We start from the raw sequence: 20,933 nt of genomic DNA on the forward strand, positions 1-20,933 counted from the left end.
CTCGAGTCATGTGACTTGGACTCGAGTCAGACTCGAGTCATGAATTTGATGACTTGCGACTCGACTTGGACTTGCATAACAATGACTTTGTCCCACCTCTGATATTTGGAGTTTGCGGTGTCTCTCATCACCATCACGGTGGCTTGGAGATGTTGACTACCTAGCCTGGTATGCAGGAGGTCGTGGGTTCGATTCAGATCCTGACGCCTGCTGCTGTATATTTGGAGTTTGCGGTGTCTCATCACCATCACGGTGGCTAGGAGAAGTTGACTACCTAGCCTGGTATGCAGGAGGTCGTGGGTTCGATTCAGATCCTGACGCCTGCTTCTGTATATTTGGAATTTGCGGTGTCTCTCTCTCCCCGTGGATTTTTTTTCTCCGGGCCCTCCAGTTTATAAACACGCGTGTAGGGCATTTGGCTGCTATAACATTTCCGCGTGATAAGCCACTGTGTTGAGCTTATCGTTTGTGGCCAGGCCGCTTCCGAACAAGAAAGAGCTTACATTAGTAACGTGGCTCGGTGGGCCTTCACCCGGTGAAATAAAAAAAATTGTCAAACAGTCGTAGGCTCGGGCTACCCAGCAGATGGCAGCACGTGGCGTCTGCCCTCGTGAAACTGGAGGTAAATCAGCTGGCGATGCAAACGCTCCCGGGATCGTGGATGCTGATCGTCGATGATTTTGGGATGTTTGGCGAGTTGTTACTCCTCTGGTGCTGATGGGGTTACTCCTCCACATTCAATTAATTGGCACTAAACCACAAATATAATCTCTAACTAATCTTGTGCCAGAGGCCCCGGGGGGGGGGGAGGTTGCTATGACGTCTTATGGCCACATCACAATTGGCATAGCCAGACTGAAACCTGTACCCTCGGGGTTCCTTCAGAAATGGCAGTAAACCACTGTGCGTGGCCACGTGGAGGAGAGGCTGCCACTCCTCTGTTGGGAGGTGAACTGGTACTGCCTGGATCTCTGGCATTCAGGAGGTCCGGTGGACTGGTTCTGGCTCCAGGCACCATGAGCAGTGGACAGTCTATTTGGGGGCAGGAGACTGTCAAACAACATCACACACACTACAATCACCACACACGGGACGAACCCAATAGCATAGCCACCCCCACCCTGGCTCCTTCCATATTGATTTTCATCCCGGCAGTCCTCATGGGATGACCTCGCTCACAGTTTCCAGGACATGGAAGGGGGCAGCTGACCCAGGGTGTGGGAGCGGGTGGGGGCGTGGTGCAGACAATGGATGAAGCCTGCCTACCATATGCCAAGTCTCAAGGCCACCCTGTTAAGAGGATCAATCAAGGTTATAATTTAATATATACCATTGTTATACAGTTAATTAAATAAACCCATGACTCAAAATAACATTGAATTTCGATTTAAAGCTTTCGTGACTGCAGGGATTCATATTCTTGGTTCTTTCGGTAAAATCACGTAGAAGGGAAATAATAAAATAATAAAAATAAAACAATAAAAATTCTCACGACGTTTAGGCCACAACGCAAGCAGCCATCCTCAGGTGAAGAACAGAGCTGTTGGAAAGACAGTGTCCTAATGAACACTGCTAAGCTTTGCAGCGTATTTTAAGCTGGGTGGGAGGAGGAGAGCGCCTTGACAAAGGAGTTTATCTTCTTGGTTCTTTCGGTAAAGTCACGTAGAAGGGAAGTAATAAAATAATAAAAATAAAACATAATAAAACAATTCTCACGACGTTTCGGCCACAACGCAAGCAGCCGTCCTCAGGCGAAGAATGAGACATTATCAAGCTAGGAGCTTATATAGGTGTAGCGAGGAGGAGCGCCTTAACAAAAGAATGTGCATATGAAGAGGAATTTAGCATACCAATGGGCAATGCGTAGGAGGTGGGCGGAGGGGTTTCAAAGTCCCATTATGCCCATGCATTATGCAGGATCAACAGCACCACGGGGGGGCGCAAGGAACAGCGTTAATAAAGGAAAAGAATGTTAATGATATGTAGCTGCGTTTACATATCAACAGAGGAATTGAGCATGTTGATGACATGCAGGTATGGGGTTAGTCACTCCTTGTGGAATGTGCAGGTGGTGGGGGGTCTCAAAGTCATATTATGCTCGTGTATTATCTAGGATTAGTAATAAAGGAAAGTAAATTTTAATAACAAAGAACTGGAGCAGCCAAACCACCGCGTATCAAGCTAGTGCACTAGCAAGGGCCTGGGTCACATCGCTGCAGACGTAGCAAGATCTGAAATCGCTGCAACCCTCAAAAACGCTAAGATGCCAGCTAGCAACATCAGCAAAGATGAGCGTTTTGAATAATCTCAATTAAAAAAGAGGGATGACATTGTCATCCTCTCAGCCGACAAGGGCAATGCCACTGTCATCATGGATAAAATAGAATATAACAACGAAATTCAAGAACTACTCAACGATGGCAGCTATACAAAAATAAAAAGAGACCCCACCAACAGCCTCGTCATAAAAACCAACAAAATAATTTCTGATTCAACCGCATTAATTGGAGTCTTTGCTCCACTGCAAGTTTCCAGCTGCCACTCTCCCATTGACATATTTTTTTGTTTCCTCTTAGAACCTTTCACGCGACGGTCAATGGTATGGTGTATAGGAGATTGTATAATAATAAATAGTATAAAAGTGTAATGTTTAATATAAGATATTAAGTAATATATAGTATGGTAATTGTATAGTGAATATACAGCAGTGTGGTATACAGTAGGGTTTGTAGAATAATACATAGTGTAATATTACAATGTATAGTCTAAGGTAATGGGTAGTGTATAGTAACGGTGTTTAATTGGAGGCATATTAATATAATGCATAATGTTAGAGCTTATGTTGGTGCTGTGTATACATTATTATACAGTGTAGTTTAGATTGTAGGGTATAATATTGTAATGTATAGTAGTCTAGTTTATAGCATAGTTGTAACGCAACACAGGACAGAGTAGCGCACCGTGGCTGTTTCTCCCTCTCTCCCCCCTCCTCCGTTCCGAGCATAGATGGACTCGTCCGTCTGAACAACGCGAATCGCTGTCCGTGGTGCTAACGTTAAGAAAAAAACGCCACTTTTTTCAACATAGAAGTGTAATGTATAATGACTTATTGTTAGTAGCTCAGCTTATTGGAGAGTATTTTGAGTATATTGATTATATTGATGTAGTTTATATTTTAGTTTTTTTATCAGTTTACTATATGGTAGCCATATAGTGTAGTGTATACCCAGTTCCGTAATTTTAATAGCTCCGCTTATTGGAGAGTATATTGAGTACTTTTATTACATTGATGTAGTTTATATTTCGTTTTTTACATCGGTTTATTGTATGGTAGTAGGGTATTTGCAGTTCTTTAGGAACTCCTTTTTTGTTTTTCACATAATGCACTAGCTTGTAACGCGGTGGTTTGGCTGCTGCAGTTCTTTATTATTAAAATTCCCCTTCCTTTATCACTGCTAATCCTACATAATACACTAGCATAATATGACTTTGAGACCCCCCACCGCCTACACATTCCACAAGGAGTGAATAACCCCATATCTGCATTTGTCATCAACATGCTAAATTCCTCTGTTGATATGTAAACTCCTTTGTCAAGGCGCTCTCCTCCTCCCATCCAGCTTAAAATACGCTGCCAAGCTTAGCAGTGTTCATTAGGACGCTGTCTTTCCGACAGCTCTGTTGTTCACCTGAGGACGGCTGCTTGCGTTGTGGCCGAAACGTCGTGATAATTTTTATGTTTTATTTTTATTATTTTATTATTTCCCTTCTACATGACTTTACCGAAAGAACCAAGAATATAACATTGCATTGTTTGCGAGTGCTTCCTGGGTTAAATGTACCTTGGCTCGTGATTGCGGTGTCCCGGTTTGTGAGTAATGTCCCAGATGGATCGTAGGCAGGGCCAGCCTGAATTGGGGCACTGCGGTGGTGAAATATGTCAACTCCCTCTACGAACCCATGTTTTCCCACCACCTCACATCTTGGTGTCCCAACAAAACTATTCCTTTGTGGCGTCACCAAAATGGTGCATTCCTGTAGTGGTAACATCATTTGACTGTTTGGTGCTATTCAAACTGTACTTGGCATTGCAGATTGAACATTTCTAGTCTGTGTCAATAATTCGGTTGGTTGAATAAACACAATCTTTTTCTGAGAAGGGTGTAATTGTTGGTGTACTGTATCTATGATCAAAGGTAAATGCTCTAAAATATCTGTATGATACATGGTACACTTAATTTTATAAACATGCTGAAATTTAGAGTTTGCCGATTTCTACGGTTTAAGTGATCCTAATATTCCTAAACTATTTACATTTACTGCTACAATCTTGACTTAAATCTTTCGTGACTGCAGGAATTCATACTTTTTGGGTCTTTCGGTAAAGTCACGTAGATCAAAAAAATATTTAAAAAATCACGACGTCTCGATCACAACCCAAGCAATCATCTTCAGGTGAAAAAATACAGCAGGCAGACTGCTGAGGCAGGAAGAAAATATCCTTGCCTCAGCAGTCTGCCTGCTGTATTTTTTCACCTGAAGACGATTGCTTGTGTTGCGATTGTGACGTCGTGATTTTTTTTAGGATTTTTCTGTATACGTGATTTCACCGAAAGACCCAAAGAGTATGAATTCCTGCAGTCACGAAAGCTTTAAGTCAAGATTTAAGGAATGGTTGAATTATTTATATTTCTGATGTTTTTAATTGAAAATAATTCGAGCGAATCAGTCGATGTATTATTAAATACACTGTCTACCGTTTCACATTCAGCCAATTCATTACTATTCCCGGTAACTTTTACTGAAATAAATTTTAACGAATCAGTTCTTTCATGAACGGCCGATTCTTTAGTACTTCTGGTTTTTATATCTCTCGTGCGCCCACCGCCCTCCCTATCGGCAACCACGGCCAAGCTGCTCCCACCGCTCCATGCGGCCAAGATGAGTCCACATGGAGTCTCTCCCTCCACCACGAGCAGCACCAGATCCACCAGGGGCGGTCACTATTCCCGTCATCGCTGACCCCAGGAGCAGCAGCAGTGCCTCCATCAACGGGACTCGGTGCCGCTCTCAACAGCCGTAGAAGGCCCATGGCAACTGCCACGAGCGGCTGCCACAGCAGCAGAAGCTGGGCCACATCTGCTGGCCCCAGCAGCAGCCTCGCCTCCAGCGGGACTCGGGCCACTCAGCAGCAGCAGGCCCATGGAAATTGCCACGAGTGGCTGTTACAGCAGCAGAAGCTGGGCCACCTTTGCTGGCCTCAGCAACAGCCACGCCTCAATCAGCGACACTTGGACCACTCTCAGCAGCAGCAGCAGTAGCAGCAGCAGGCCCATGGCAACTGCCACAAGCGGCTGCCACAGCAGCAAAAGCTGGGCCACATCTGCTGGCCCCAGCAGGTGCAAATAATGTGTTTATGTTCATCATGAATGATGCATTAAGACATTACTGCACGCTTTGGATTTTATTCTGGTCTTCCATTATAACTGTAAGTCATTATTTCTTTATCGAAATGTTTTATAATTCATTTTATTTTGATGCTATTTCTTTATAATAGTAGTTGGTAATTGTCTATGGAGAGCATTATTCTTATATGTATTCTTTACCTGATGTGTTATGGTGTTATTTTCTTTATCGTGAAACTAATTTTTATATTCAACATTCTTAATGTTGGTGGTTCTTTAAATTTAGCATGTAATATCTCACAAAAATGTCATGATAGATTGTTATCATTTGGTATTAAATTAGATTTGGTTGAACTTCTGTTATAACGATAGTTGACAATATTATGGGTGTCCGTTGCTATGGTAACGAATGCCCCGCGGCGTTTCCCGTTTGAGCCGTTTGTGAAGGGCACAATGAACATGTGACCTTTTCCACCACTTTTAAAACATGTTATTTCTCTCCTTACATTTTGCTCCCTTTTATAATATATTCCATGTGGTTGCTGATTAAAAAATATTATTTTCCCCAAGTTGCTGAATCCCTAATTGTATTATTTGTAATGTGCACAACATTAGTTGTTCTGCACTTGGCCCTACTGCAGCAATTACTTTTCCTGACTACTTTCTCCATATCATTTCCAATGACTCTACTTTGTGATATATTACCCTTTAATTTTATACATTTCCAATATTGTCTGCTACCCGTTGTGAATTTGGCGATCCTTCTGAAACTATTGGTTAACCAATTGTGTGTACTTTTGCATATTCTTTTTAGCTTGTGATTACTATGGGAATGCCTTATTTGCCAACGATGTTAATTTATTTTATACGTAGAGATTGATAGAGATCCTTTCCCTTATTTTTTAATATAGAAGTCGTTTTATTTCGGTGCTGTTGGAGATTTTCTGTAGTGTAAACTCATTTCATGTATTTTTCGATTTAAAGCTTTCGTGACTGCAGGGATTCATCTTCTTGGTTCTTTCGGTAAAGTCACGTAGAAGGGAAGTAATCAAATAATAAAAATAAAACATAATAAAACAATTCTCACGACGTTTCGGCTACAACGCAAGCAGCCGTCTTCAGGTGAAGAATGAGACACTGCCAAGCTAGGAGCTTATATATAAGCTGAGTTGGAGGTGGAAGAAGAAGAGAGCCTTAACAAAAGAATGTGCATATCAAGAGGAATTTAGCATATTCATGGGAAATGCGTAGGAGGTGGGCGGGGGGGGGGGGTTTTCAAAGTCATATTATGCCCATGCATTATGCAGGATCAGCAGCACCAAAGGGAGGGGGGGTAGCATTAACAAAGGGAGGGCATGTTAAAAGTATGTAGAAGCAATGAAACATGTGAATGGGAAAACGGTGGCAGGAGATCCGCAGCGGAGCAAATAATGCATTCCCTGTGGAGAACACAAGATACACAGTTAATGCCAGTGAGTGGACTGCGGTCTGAAAGTCACCATAAACGTGAACAACAATCAGTTAAGATCCGAAGTGGTGTATTACGTCCTTCCAATGATTGCTGAGCCAGAATCCATCTTCACGGTTGAAATTGTCTCTGTGTTTGTATATGTGGATCGCCTCATGAACGAATCTCTCATGGTAGCCAGATGGCTTGCAGAGAACCTCTGTCTTGGAGAAGTCAATGTCATGTGAACCCACTGAATTGTAACAGTGATCTGCCACGGCTGAGGTGTTTGTCCTACCGTGTTTCAGGTCAGCTTTATGTTCACGTATGCGGTCCGAGACATGTCGTTTGGTTTCTCCAATGTAACTGCTACCACAGAGGCAACTTAGTTTTTGTAGGCGTCTACAAACTAAGTTGCCTCTGTGGTAGCAGTTATAATATGACTTTGAAAACCCCCCCCCGCCCACCTCCTACGCATTTCCCATGAATATGCTAAATTCCTCTTGATATGCACATTCTTTTGTTAAGGCTCTCTTCTTCTTCCACCTCCAACTCAGCTTATATATAAGCTCCTAGCTTGGCAGTGTCTCATTCTTCACCTGAAGACGGCTGCTTGCGTTGTAGCCGAAACGTCGTGAGAATTGTTTTATTATGTTTTATTTTTATTATTTTATTACTTCCCTTCTACGTGACTTTACCGAAAGAACCAAGAAGGTCATTTCATGTAATGCAGATGTCAATGTATTTCTTTTGTTTTCTGCAATTAATGAAAACTCCGTGAATGAATCATCATCCAAATACATCGGCAATTCCCATAGAGTTGCTATTTTAAATCTTTGGCTAAATCTTTCCCAGTCTGGTTTGGCACAGTCAGATATTGGAGGTACCCGAGATGACCTTGTGAGCTGGCGTCCACGAGCAGGCATCAACTTCATCACTTCATTCATTTCGTTCCTCTTCGATGTCTCGGATGGATGTGCCTCCTCTTGTTCCTGGCACATCTTCTAAGTTCATGAAAGAAAACCGCTGTCACCAAATGTAACTTCGCTTAAATTGCGCTATATATTAACAGTATACGACTGACAATCGTGTATATTTTGTAGCCAGAATGGGTAACACATTTAATAAAATATATTTCTTCACAGTTGTAACAATCGGTAACTTGTTGTTAATTGTTTTTTTACCCTTTTATCTGGCAACAAAACTGACACCTTTTTTACAAGGAGTCAAAAAACCAATTATCATATTTTGCTACTAGCAAAGGAGGTTCCAATGGCGGTAATTGTTGTTTACACTCCAATACTTATTTATCCTATGACTTCATATGGAGCTCCCACAACAGACCTACTCCCTTTCCTCTCCAGGATTAACCACTTTCCAACTGCTATTTTTCTTATTATTACACGCTTTTATTTAACTCAGATTGTCTGTTGTTGTTGTCGTTGTATCCTCAAATCTTGTAACTACATTTTATCCCACTTCCCAATATGGTATCGACTGCAAACTTGGTATACTTATGTCATACTGATGACAATACTATATTCTACCATTAAAAATAAAACAATTTAAACATTCATTTGTATATGTTATGTTTCGGCTAGGGTCTAATTGTTCACGTTCAACTCACGTTGGCTGTAAATTACCACGGTCCCTTTCGTTATGGCAAGCTTCGGGGCCACTTCCTGGAGTCGTGGAGTTCTGCCATTACGAGTAGGGTACATTTCATTAAAGCGTATTTCTAAAAAAGTATTTTTAAATATTACTTATTATATCTGCTCTCATACTCTCTGCATTGCACCAGCTGACAGCCCTGTAAGCTGTCAGTTAACTGCCGCAACTGACAGCTCCCGCGGCTGTCCGCCAATCACACTCCACTCCACACCCACGTGCTGTAGGAGCAGGGCTCTGTCCACTCAGTGGTGCTGATCATGTTCACATTCAGCACGATAAGTCTGGAGCCACATCCCAGCAGTTCTCCGTCGTGGGATCACCTCCCTCCACCATACAGTCCCTCAATCTCCCCATACGTACGGATTATGCTTCACTACATATGCACTGCGATAATTACAGTACAGCACAAAAAAACAGACGGGCAGCGCCATGGATGGTGTTGCATAAGAATCAAATCCATTGACACCGTCTTGTTTTGTGAATAGTTCTTTGCCGCCCGGAAAGAGTTTGTTGGAATAACATTTTGCTTTTGTTTGTTTTCCACTAAAATAGAATGCTTGCCAGAAGAATCTTGGGGGGCGGGTGTGCTGGGCGGGGGTGCTGGGAGCGGGTGTTCCCCGGATGTGACGTCACGACCGGTGACGGGAAGTGCCGTTTTGGCGCGAAACGAGCGCAAATTCGGTTTCCCCGCCGGCGCGAAGCGTTCATTCCTGAGGTAAAAATTGTTACAAAAATACATTTACGTTGTAAACACAAAAATATCATCAAGAAACAAAACGCTGTATATACAAGCACAAATGAAATCGTATCCGTAAACGGAGCCGCTTATAGAGCAGCCAAATTCGATAGTTATATTAAAAATACTGTAATTTTTTGCCAAAGAATAATATCACTACACCTCTGCTCCAAATTAACTTCTGAGGTAGACCAAGCGGCTTCTTTTTCAATAAATGTCCCTGTAACAGTGAGGGGGTGGTGAGACCAGCACCACGCCCGGCCGTCTGTCTCCCCAGTGCTGATATTAATTACACCGCCCCAGGTACTGTACTCATTTAAGGCTGAGTCGACGTAAGCGAAACCCTATCAGTACTGGTTCAGTAAATCAATCGCCTCTGATGTTGGGCCGTGAGCGCTAACCACTGCGCCACCGCTCCACCACAGGAACGCATTCAGTACTCGGACATGCACATAGAAGAATGGAGTTTAAATAATAATAACAATATTCTGTTTTTTCTTGCTGTGGTTGTCCCACCTGATGACGATTGCTTGTGTTGCGATCGCAACGTCGTGATCTACCTACGGCTTACGAAGAGTTTGGATTCCTGCAGTCACGAAAGCTTCAAATCTTAATAAACACTCAGGCAGTTCTAGATTTGAAGCTTTCGTGACTGCAAGGATTCATACTCTTTGGTTTCTTCGGTAAAGTCACTTAGGTAAAAAAGAAAAAAGTGATTTATTATTTTATTTCTATTATTATTTTTATTATTTATTTTTACCGACGTGACTTTGCCGAAAAAACCTAAGAGTACTCAGGCAGTTGCTCTTGTGTCTTGTTAGAGTCGCCATGGACTGCTTCAGTATGCAGACCATAAAGAACCAGGTGGAGAAAATTTACCAAAGTAAGCAATGCCATCCTTGCCTTGCCCTGACACCACCTTCCCTGCCCTTCCCCTCATCCCTTATTTTCGTGTTGTCAGAGTCCTTATGGGCCATCCATTTAGTAGGTACGCAAAAATCTGTCAAAACTTGACCCTTTACCCCCCTCCCTGTACGCACGCGACGCGTACTTTTACACCCCCCCCCCCACCTGCGTACTTAGGCTTAACGCACCCCCCCCGAATCCTATAGAACGGCCGATATTTAATCCACGCAGAAAGGATACATTTTATTTACGTGTTTAAGCAAACATTATACCGCCGGGCTATAACTAATTTGAAGGCCAATGTAGACAAATTACACTATGTAACACAATTTTTGTTCCTGGGTACTAAGTGTTATTTTTTAATTGCTTATGCCTAAAAAGTATAGAAATTGGATATTATTCCCCACAAACTTTGCTTTTGTGACCAGGACTTTATGTGAACGAAATACACAAATGCACACCACGTTTTCTCATTGAAAATAGGTACATTTCAAAATATCATTGTCCTGGTCACAAAAGCAAAGTTTGTGGGGAATAATAGCAATTTTCTGTATTTTTGAGACATAAGCAATTAGGAAGTAACACTTACTACCCAGGAACAAACACCTTTTTTTTTTGTTACACAGTGTTTTTATCGAGGCTTCACACCCCCCCCCCCCCGTTTCCTATGCGTATGTACATTGTTAGTAGACCTCCCCATGAGCAAGCGTACGCATTTGGGTTAACCCCCCCTCCATGCATACGTACTAAATGGATGGCCCCTTCCTGCCTGTTTTAACCTCAATGAACGACCTTACCCTCCCTGTCATGCCTGCTCATTACTGCATTTCCTGCCCTACCCTCACTGCCATCCCTTTTTATGTTCTCTGCCCCCTGGTTCTAATAATATACCATCGAAACGTATTAGTGTTAAAAGGGGAATGTCAATTTTAACCCAGTTAAACTTTTTTTTCTGGAATTTCATCCTTAAATTAAAGTTGCCCCTTTGTGCGTGAATAACTCGTGTCGTATGTCAAACGTCCTTATTTGGGTTACGTTTCTGAGACCCGTTCGTAAGTCGATGTTTTCGTATCTCGGAAGTCAATACTTAATTGTACATACGGTCAGTGTTATAAAATGTGTTATAGTTCACTAAAAAATGGACGTATGTTGTGCATCACGCGGGATGCTGGGACCCATTACATCCCGTGGAGGATTGCTCCGCCAAACAAAATAGTTCTGCATCTTTTGTCCGTAAGTACGACCGAATGCTTGCAAGTCGGATGGTTACAAATAATAACGTGTTACGGCAGTTCGTAGTGCGGATGTTCGTAAGCCGGACTTCCGTTTCTTTGGGACTGCCTGCACCTGCTTTATAGTTCTTTCCTGTGTTTAACAAAATATTTGTGAAAAATTAGATTTTGTTCTGGGTGTTAATTTGGTCTTGTGCTCATCTCATGGTATGGGCAAAGGGTGTAGGGAACTGAGTAGTGGGTGGGGTCAGACTACCTGGGTAGTGGGTGGGGCTACCTGGATAGTGGGTGGGGCTACCAGGGCAGTGGGAGGGGCTCCCTTGGCGGGGTTTGCAGGCGGAGTTTGTGGAGCCTATGAGCATTCGCTGGGGCCATTGTTAGAGTAAGGACTGTGGGCCGAGCTAGTGGTTGAGTGGGTGTGGCTATATGAAAGTGGGCAAAGCTGAAGGAGAGGCGGTGCCAGCCCACCACCATGTGTCGGTTGAGCTTCCCATAAAAAATTGTACCTCTGTTACTTATTCTAGTCACTAGCTCACTGGTGGCTAATCACCTTCTAATCACTGTTTTATCGATAATACGATAGTTACTGTTGCCGTTTTGTGGACTCATTCTCAGAGACTGTTACATGTCGTCCATGCAGTGTTCATCCACCACTCTGCAGATCAAAATACTCCTTTCTGCTTCTTTCCCATGCACTGCTCCACCTTGGAACTCGCTCCTTCGTCTCCTTCCTCCCTTTTCTCAAGCTCTTATAATAACCAAATTAAGAAAGTGTTAACGTTTACCTATTACAAATTAGATTAAGCTTTGTGTTATTGACCACTCGACGTTATGGGCCTTGGATCTGTGCTCAGTGATGGTATTTAATGAAACAACAAAACATAGTTTATGATCATCTTGACATTTGCAGGGATATTGTTCCTGGAAAAAAACATTCCGGTGTTGAAGCAACGGAATTTTCTCTCGACCAAGGATTTAAACATTGGTGAACAGCCCCAGCACCACACACATATCAGCACAACAGCTGCCATTTAACACAAAGTGGTGGTCACATCTTTACAGCGCTTGTGCCAGGATAGGTGCACTTTGAGGCCACGGGACATTTAGAAGGCTCCCTAGCAGGAGGTGACAGGATACGATTGTGCCACCTTGCTGCGTTTTAGCTGTCCGGCACTCCGCTTGTTGTGCGTCGCTCCTCTGCACTCCAGTGTTGTCAGAGAGCAAATGCCTCCAACTGCCCAGTAGCAACCTTCAAGGGTCGTCTCCACAGAGGCCTATTTTGACACCACTGGTACCAGTCATTGGCAAGCCGACTCAGCTCCACATTTCCCTGTACCATATTCCATTATGTTAGTCCATGCCATGTCCATTTAATCCTTTCTATCCAGCCAAACAGAAGCTGCTTGGACATGCGGTGGCTCGGCATGCGTGCTACATGACCCTTGCAAATACAGCCTCACCTGGTAGAGGAGCTCTGATGGAACCGTTCAGATCTTTCAAGAATCTGTGAGCTCCTCGCACAAGCCGGTCTACTTTATCCCGGGAGAAATCATAGCCTGGCGAGCCTGAATGTTTAAAGCCATTGCAGATGTTCTTTAAAAGGGTTCGATGTTTTGTAAGCATACACAAGGGAGCGCTTAATTGTGACAGAGAAGACCCGGCGTGTCATAGGGAACGATAGGCCAGGGAGCTTCCATACAGCGTTACGCAGTCAAATTAAAGTGAATGCTACTAAACTGATTTGGAGTGACACCTCTGCTGGCAAACTGGAGCTGGTCATAAATATACTGCCCAGGTATTAAAACGTTCCACTCTATCCACAAATGCCCCTTCACTCATGGAGAGTTGAGGGGGTGGATTATATGATTACGTAACATACCCAGGCAGGTGCTTTGTTTTTTGGGGGCTGATTTTCAGGCCCCTTCTGAGTAGCATGATCCAGGTTCAGCTGCAGAGTCTCCAACTCTTCATAATGAGCAAGAATCACCACATCATCTGCATACGGAACATGGAATGCTTCTTGAAATATATGGTCAAAATATGTTATATAGTGCAGGGGCCATCAGACATCCCTGTTGTACCCCAAGGTGAACAGATAATAGCTCTGGCTAGCTTCCACGCAGCTTTATCCAGGTTTGCCCACCATCATGAAGGTATTTAATAACTGCGCAGAGGGTCAGAGACCCCAAAAGCACAAAGAATAACCCATAATCATGGCCTTTTAATAGTATCATAGCCTGCCTGGGAAGGCAACTTTGGATAATCCATGCCAGAATCTTTCCTGGCACACTGAGGAAGGAGATACCCTGATAATTGTTGGAAACAATGCGGTCTCCCTTCTTAAAAAAGCTGACTGCCAGGGAATCTTTTAGTCACGCACAATAGAAGCACAAACAACCCTCGGCTTTAGTCAGCCCTCCCACAAATCCCACGAGTAATACTCCTGAGCGTGTGCCCTGTGTCTCCACTTTCTACTTCGTTGTGTTACAGCAAACACGTCGCTATCTCGCATGACGGTGGCCTACCACAAGACGATGGGTAAGAATGTGGAGCAGCTATGAGTCGGCGACAAGGGAGGGTCACGCGTATCTTTGTTAGAGGGAACCGATCCCCAGGCGCTAATCCCTGGTCCCTACCCCCCCCCCCCTCCGTGTGTGTGTGTGTGCGCATCTCCCACAGCCAGGATGCATTGCCTCCAGTTCAACATTGACCACCAGCAACAGATTTTCTCCAGGTGCCCCGTACATACCACATACACTGCTACGTGGCCCAGCAGTAGCGGGCTCACTGCTGCTTGCAGAGGTTCGCAGTTTTAATCCAGAACCTAGAGGGTCCACAAAAAAATGCTATTAACTGTATCCCTATTTGTATGGTTTCCCATTATGCATCGCGAAACAGATTCTTATTAATTCCAATGTTTTGCAGATAAGAGGAGTCTTGTCAGCAAATTCGTTGTATCATCGATTGGCTAATTCGTCATGCAAAGTGGTCTCATCCAGAACTTCTCTTATGGAGCAAGCCGCTTTATTCATGGGCAAACCAGTGTCCATTCACCTGTCCATTCATTTGTATTTGAGTGGACATTGGCTACATTCCAGAGATTGACTGGAATGCAATGAACATTGCTCTCAGTAGCAGAGCAGGTAGGAATATGTTGTCCTGTCGTTTTGGAAGTTATATAATTGGTTTGATACTTGCTCTGTCTCGGGTATGATTGAGTCATTATACAGGATGACAAAAGCCAGCCTCATTGTCCAGATCATTTAATGTCTTGTTTGTAACGAATGGATTTGACACCCTGTTCAACCAAACACACGGTAAAGATTTTAATGTAAACAAGTCTGTTATTAAGAATGACACTCAGTCCAAAAAATACTTCATACTGTTAAAAAAATAAAAAAATTAATTGACTTAACTACTGGACATCTGTGAAAAACAGCTTCATAGCTCATTGCATTCCTCCAGTCTAAATAAAGATTCTGATTCTGAACTCAGAATTTGGGTTAATACGAGACCACCCACTGCACGCTATGATGATTTTAATTAAGTAAACAACACAACAAAGGCAATTGTCTTGCAGGAAAGGAGCGTCAACAGGCGGGATGAAGCCATGTGCAACAACGGATTTTCAAGTGTAGTTTTAGTACACAATACCCATCTTTGCTGAAGAGCGTGACAGTATTTTATAATTTAAAACTCGATTAAACCCCCCATGATTACTCCTTCCCACCTTCTCTGCATGGTGATTAATTTGCAACAATTAACGTAATCTGGTTGTCTACATTCAACAATTTATTGTTGTACCTATAACAGCTTTCATGACTTCTTTCCATGCAGTCCTGTCCAAGATAAAATGAACCTTAAAATACATGGTTTCGCATTTTTCAGATGAGAAGCAGTATATCGCTTGTATTTCCGCACAGTTTTGTAGTATTCTCGCCCATGATGGGGTGTGTCGAACTCAATTTCATTGGCAATCTCCCCATTTCAGCTCTCCAGATTTTTGACGATAAATCTCTTGCTAGCAATGTCCTTTTACATAAATAATTGTATTCAACATTTCTGGCGAGACACTCATCAGTTTTTGAAGGAACACATGCTTTACAATCATCACCCACTGTCATGTCACTGAAATGCAGTGGAACTGTTGTTTTCGGTGGGAGAGTCATTTTTCTTTAACTGTTTTTTCCTATATTCTTGGGTCTTTCGGTATAGTCGCGTAGATAGGTTCTAAGAAAATAATACAAAATAACAGAAAACTACGACGTTTCGATCGCAACGCAAGCGGTCGTCTTCAGGAAAAGGGGGGTTAGCTTCCAAGGCAACTGTTTATTAGGGTTTGAAATGGGCGTAGCCCAAATGTCAGCAGCCAATGCTAATGTAAGTGTTCGGCAGCGAGCCCGGCGGAGGTTCGTTTTACACTAATCAAAGGGCTGCCAGGTGAAAATTAGCATGTTAAAGAGAGATTAGCATGTTATTGGAAGATCTAAGAGCTGCAACCAAAGGGTTGGCGCGCGAAGTGACTGAAAGCGCAAGTTTGAAATGGGCGTAAGGCACAACTAACATTGGAAGGTGTTAGAATGGGAACATCATAGCCAATTATGACTTAAACTGGTTGATAACATCCTTCCAATGATTGCTCAGTTTGTACCCATCTTGGTTGAAATTGTGTCTGTGTCTATATATATGGATGGCTTCATGAACGAATCTTTGTTGATAGCCAGTGGGCTGGCAAAGTACCTTCATCTTAGAGAAATCAATTTCGTGTGAGCCCACCGCATTAAAACAATGATCAGCCACGTTCGAGGTATTGGTCCTACCGTGTTTCAGATTTTCCTTATGTTCACAAACACGGTCCGAGACATGTCGCTTAGTTTCCCCAATGTAACTACTGCCGCAGACACAGCTTAGTTTGTAGACGCCGGGGTATTGCATGTCACGGATCACATTCTTCACAGATGGGATCAGATCACGAATTTTATGGTCTGTGTTAAATCGAACCTGGATCTTGTGTTTGCTCATGATTTTGGAGATGTTTTTAGTGACCCCTGCTATGTATGACAAGGTAATGGTTTTGATTGGGTCCTCACATGGTTCTTTCCCAACGGTTGGGGTGATTGCTTTCCGGATTGTGTAGTCTGAATATCCATTCCTCTTGAGAGCTTGGTGTATGTGTTCCAGTTTACTGGATTGGTGATGATGGTCGGAAATACATCGAGCTCTATGGTGTAGAGTTTTTATGAGGGAATTCTTCTGGGATGGATGGAGGTGGGAGTCCGGTTTTAGGTAGGCATCCGAATGGGTGGCTTTTCTGTAGACAGTGTCCCATTGAGCCATCAGGTCTCTTTTAGATTAAAACATCCAAGAATGGTAACTTGCTATCCTTTTCCACCGACATGGTGAATTTGATGGCTGGGTGTATGGAATTGATGTGGTTGATGAATTGATTCAGAGCTGGTCGGCCATGTGGCCAGATGACAAACGTGTCATCTACGTACCTCTACCAGAAGGACGGAAGTAGAGTGGATGCCTGGATGGCATCTGTCTCAAATTTTTCCATGAAAACATTGGCTACAACTGGAGATAAGGGAGAACCCATTAGGGTACCTTCAACTTGTTTGTAAAATGTTCCATTCCAGGTGAAATAAGTGTTGGTGAGGCAGTGTCTCACCAGGGCCAGTACATCAGCATTCAGTCCTTGTTGGACCAAACCTTTAATGATTGCAATGGTGTCAAGCAGAGACCACATCGAAACTAACGAGCAAATCACTTGGAGATAGTGAGATGTCCTTCATTAACGATACCAAGTGAGCTGAGTTGAGTACAGCTGAGGTGGTCTTACCAGTGAATGGTTGTAAGGTCTCAGACAGAAATCGGGCCAGTCTGTAGGTGGGTGAGTCAATGGTGGAGACGATAGGACGAAGGGGTGTCCCTTCTTTACGGATTTTTGGTAAGCCATACAATATGGGTGGTCTAGCAACAGGGTTTTAAGGAAAACCGCTTGGTTGGTTCGATCAAAGATGTCGAATCAGTGTTTTTGTCCTCAAAATCCTCAACTTTTTCATCACTTCGAGTGATGAGATGGGCTCATTTGTCTCAACACACGTTCTTAGCAATGGCAGACAGTGCAGTTTTTTTCCAAGGGAAATTTTCTTACCGTCTGTGTCTCTGCTCGTAAAATCTATGGGCTGCAGGCAACGTGGCAACCTACTCTTTATTGTACCACTTGGTGTGTTTACATTTGTACGCACATTCTAATGCCTGATATACGTACACTTTTGGTTTTGCATTCACTTTATTTTCTCGGGGCTCTTGGTCGCATTACTTGTTTGCACCGTGGATGGCTCTTCCAGGTTTACCTGTTTCCTTAGTCGTCACAGTAGCCATGATTGATTCTCATTTATCATTTGATGTCTTTCCATGCTAACTTGGCAGAGTCTTTCTGAAGCTAGGCTATCTGCCCCTCATGGGCGTACATCCCCTTCCTTGATTCCAGCCTCCTCTCCCTCGTATGTGTAAGGGTGTATCCACGGCCTCAGAGCCGATGTTCTTCTAAGAGCCGGGTCTGTCTGGCTGGGTGTCATGACCTGTGCCATGACCAGGGCCGAGTGAGATAGCCTCTCCCAGCACCCTTAGCGGAAAACCTGGGAGCAGAACAGTTAGGCAGATAGCCTAGGGGTGTATCCCAGTCCAGTATAGGTGAAGGGGCCGTTACCCCTTCATACGTTGCCCTGTGCCGAGTGTAAAGTTATAATGAATAAGTGTGCCTCGACTACATCGTCTCTGTCGCTTCGGAACCCATCTACATATGTAGATAGACCAGTTGCCCCCTTTACATTATCTGGATGATCAGTTTTCTTGTTCGTCTGGTGTTGTGTTCCCTTGTTAATGTATGTCTGTGAGGAGTTTTACAGAAGGTTGCAGTGTTATCTTGTGAGATTCCCCCTGGCATCTCACTTCCCGCAGTACGTGGACCCATGCCACTTGCTGCCTCAGACACATGTGTAACCATGTCTTGCTCACAACATCTTTGTGATTTCTGGCCTCACGTACATGGAAGTAATACATATTACACACCCTATTTTCGTCATCATCTTTCCCCCCCGCATAAAATAAACGCTTAGAGTGTAGAAGTTAATCTCGAGGGTCTTTATCTGGTTTTTGCTGCATAGTTGTGGAGGTACCCAGTCTGTCCAAAGATGTCATCAATTTCCCATATCTCTTTAATTTCCTCGCCCAACTACTGAAAATATGTTTTGGTCTTTGATGGTAGACGATTCAAACACGTCAATATCACTGACGTAGGTTGCAGTTTAACAGGCTGGCCTTTCACTCGACCTCAACTTCCTATATCCAGCCTCGGATTCAAAGGGTCATTATATGCACTTGTATGTCACGTTTGCTGCTTGGATCAAAACAGGTAATGCTGCTGAGAGCTTTTTCCGTGCTCTTTGTTACATGGCCCCTCATGTGTCGATCCTCATCTACATATCCGTGTCAGAGGACTCGTCCCATGGGTGGGGAATTGTCCTCGCTGATGGCATCGTCCACGTTTCCGTTTTCTGTGTCGGCTTCGATCACAGTCCTCTGATCACTGGGACTAGAATTATGTACATCATTGTCCCACGTTATTTTACGCATGTCTTGAGTGGTGCAAGCTGCATCCATGTCTTATGCCCAACACGCTTTTATCACACTCCCTGCTTTTCCTCGGCCGTGATCATACTCCCCGTATTTACGTCGATATTGCCGATCTATCCGCATCTATCTGGGCCACTTTCATGCTCCCAGTCAGCTAGGCCGTGCCTTGTTTCAGAATCGCTGTAACTTTTCCAGCATATTGAAGAGTTGTCTGTGGCAGTGACCTGAACTTGTTTCATTCGTAACTGCACACGATCCTTGAGTTGTTCCATCCTAGATTTGAAGCTTTCGTGACTGCAAAGATTCATACTCTTAGTTCTTTCGGTAAAGTCACGTAGGTAAAAAATGAAATAAAAATTAATAAAAATAAAACAATAAAAATCACGACGTTTCGGAGGCAACACAAGTCTCCGTCATCAGGTGGGACCGTCACAGCCAGATTTGCTGCTTATTGTTTTATTTTTATTAATTTTTATTTCATTTTTTACCTACGTGACTTTACCGAAAGAACTAAGATTATTGTTCCATCCTATCTAGCATGTACCTAATATTCCTCTCTTTTTTTCTCATATATATGTTGAACTTCTTTTGCACTGTACATATTCAACCATGCTAATTTTAGATGTGGGGAAGGACAACAAACTAAACACAAAAAGTAGTTCCAAAGAAATTAGTTTTCAATCAAGATTTTAAAACTTTGATTTTTTAAAATAAGTTCTACAACATGAATTTCAGATAACACTTTCTTTTTCCCACTAATTTATTCCTGATTGGTATAGTCTCCTATGTCATCATATTCCCCATTTACCACACTGCCTCTCTTATGTATGTATGTTGAACTTCTTTCAAAGCCGCGAGGAAAGGACAACAAACTAAACACAAAAAGCAGTTTTAAAGAAATGAGTTTTCAATCTAGATTTAAAAGTGCCATAGCTCCAGTGGCTTCCTAATATCGGAAGGAAGAGCGTTCCAGACGATTGCAAAAGTGCATCCAAAAGCGAGCGATGCAGTGACCCTCTTTGTTCGATTGCTAGCCAAAAGTCGCTGCGAGGATGACCGAAGTTCACGTGATGGTTTATGCTCCTTGAGATCAGCAAGGTAATCACAGATGGGCATGCCCCCCATCTATGCTGTATATTTGCTTACAGGTCATTGTATGCCCTATGTCCCTTTCGCAACTCAATTGCTTGGCTTTGACATTCCCCTGATATAAGCTCAATTATGTGTGAATAAACCCTGATAATATCCACCAATTTATCATGAAGCTCTTGGCCATCATATCTAAAAGCAAACTTTAATATTTGCTGTTTTTGAATAATATAAAGCTGATACATAATGGCAAGTGAGATTAAGGAGACTCAAAGTGAGTGCTGCGGAATATATATTGAAGGAGAGCGAGAAGAGATTTGCCTACTGGAAAAAGAAAGCCATTGCTTTTGAAAGGGAGATAAGTTGACATTGCACTGAACGTGCTGTAGACGACACGAGATTTAAAAAAATGACTAAAACAAGTCCGTTGAAAATTTTCAAGATGACGACACATCTCTATGTAGGACATTGGAGACGGGTGTCATCGTTTTACACGTCGTCAAGACCCATCACACATGGCAAGTTATCGACTACTTCGATCACCTGGCTACCGTGCCGTCATCCATCAAAGCTGCTTTCTGCGTTGGGCGAGTGACGTGTTCGACGACATTACAATACAAGGGACCTGTCTGTTACTCGTCCATTGACTTCAAATTCACCAGCCACAGAAGACTCGAATACGTCTGTCATGTCACCATTTCACCATAGACTGAGACCATCTGCTACAGACTGTGCCTCAAATGAATACGAATCTATGGTTATCACTACCTGACACTTAACCATTCCATTACGATAATCTCATTATC

General features: G+C 43.1%; 1 long non-coding RNA gene across 1 annotated transcript; it reads left to right on the forward strand.

Annotated features, from left to right (window-relative positions):
- The first annotated feature begins 9,105 nt into the window (after positions 1 to 9,105).
- LOC144943598 (uncharacterized) lies at positions 9,106 to 14,127 on the forward strand. The gene is made up of 3 exons (XR_013639514.1): positions 9,106 to 9,238; positions 10,081 to 10,142; positions 14,081 to 14,127. It is a non-coding gene; the product is annotated as an uncharacterized LOC144943598 (long non-coding RNA).
- The last annotated feature ends 6,806 nt before the right edge of the window (positions 14,128 to 20,933 follow it).

This window comes from Lampetra fluviatilis, chromosome 31, assembly GCF_964198595.1.
Source record: "Lampetra fluviatilis chromosome 31, kcLamFluv1.1, whole genome shotgun sequence".
Classification (NCBI taxonomy): domain Eukaryota; kingdom Metazoa; phylum Chordata; class Hyperoartia; order Petromyzontiformes; family Petromyzontidae; genus Lampetra; species Lampetra fluviatilis.